A 1,780-nucleotide genomic window follows, 5' to 3' on the forward strand; every position below is an offset into this window, starting at 1 on the left:
GGAGAAAGAACAAAAAAAGATAAAATAAAGCATCTCACTTTTAAAGTGAAAACGTTCTGTCGTCACCAGTTACCAGTTTTTTTGTCACAGATGATGGAGCATTTTCGCTCTGACGACCGACCCCGCGACTACGATTATGGTGAGCGGCTCAAAGAACTCGGGGTACGATCAGCTCACACATGACGTAGATTAACAGATTATACAAAACGCGAGGAGTGTGCACAGTGTCTCTGTAGTATATTATATAGACAGGTACCTCCGGGTCAGAAAGTAAGGATTGCAATAGCAGAGAATCTTTCCTTGCTTTTGTTTTTGATTGCTTGAGGTGTTTGGGTTTTTAAATTTCTTAAAATTATAATTTTTTTCTTTAATTTTTTTTAATACTTTTTTGGAAAAGGGGGGGGGGGGTAGTTTCATAATCCTGGGTAAAGGTTTTATATCCTGAAGAAATATTCATTTGAAATTTAAATCCTAAATGTTAAAAAAGGAAATGAAGATTTTTAAGTGCGAGTGTTAAACAATGAAATTTCTTCTCCTGAAAAAGTTTGATTTCTGGACTGATAACTTTCCTTGCCTTCTTTTCACCGAAAAACTTTCTCTTAATTACCAGTCTTGCATGATGCGATATATTATGTGTTAAACGCATTTTTCCCACGCTGTACAATGTTTAAAGAACATAGGCTGGGATCAGCACACACACGCTGCCTAGATTAACAGATTATGCCAGACACGACTCGTGTGAATAGGCGACTATGTATTATAGATAGACAAATATCTCCGGGCTAGACGATAAGGATTACAATAGAAGAGAATCGTTCTGGTCATCGGGCTCATTAACATGTCAACAGTATACAAAAGAATGTGACAGTAAGAATTTTAAGGGGAGGAGGGAGGGTGAGAGGGGAAGAGGGGGGGGAGGAGAGAAAAAATAACATGTCGTGTTTGTTCCTTTGGTTTTTTTTGGTTTTTTTAATGGTGTTTTGTTTTGTTGGGTTTGTTTTTGGTTTGTTTTGTTTGGGGTTGGGTTTTGGTTTTTTTTTTGGGGGGGGAGTATCTTTCCTCAGAATTGTGTGCAATGTAAAACAAAGAAAGGAGGAAAGTGTATGTGGATGGGACACACACAGTCAGAATGAAAGACAATTACATATTATATCACAAGCCAGCTGATCAGCTCCGCAATCTATCCCTAAGTTCAAGAACGCCCTAATAGGGATTCGAACCAGGTCTTTTAGTTTTAGTAAGAATGTTACGGCCCTTGCAACACAATAAGGTCATATACGTGCCGAAGAATAGATGTGTTACAAGAGAGTAACAAACACAAAAAAGAAGGAGGAGAGACAGAAAAGGACAATATATGTTCGATAGGAAAGAAGGAGCAAACCACACCACATCACAGCACCCGCCAACCACCCACTTCGAAACAGGTCTATCTTCATCACAGTCCAGCGCGATTCAACTGAACTAACGACGCACCACGCCATGGGAGAAACTGAAACTAATATTATATTATAAACGAAAAAAAAAGGGTTACTTTGCGGTGAACTTCCGTCCGAATCCAGAGCAACACTAGAAACTATTACGATATTTTTTTTAAGCACGTACAAAAGTGAGAGGAAGTGTTCCAGGGAAAAGGGCGACCAGTTAGTATAGGCGACTACGTATTATATATAGACAAATACCTGCGGGCTAGACGATAAGGATTACAGTAGCAGAGAATCTTTCTTGTCATCGGGCACATTAACATGTCAACATGACATTAATATGTCAACAGTATACAAAA

Source organism: Aplysia californica, unplaced genomic scaffold, assembly GCF_000002075.1.
Source record: "Aplysia californica isolate F4 #8 unplaced genomic scaffold, AplCal3.0 scaffold00598, whole genome shotgun sequence".
Lineage (NCBI taxonomy): Eukaryota > Metazoa > Mollusca > Gastropoda > Aplysiida > Aplysiidae > Aplysia > Aplysia californica.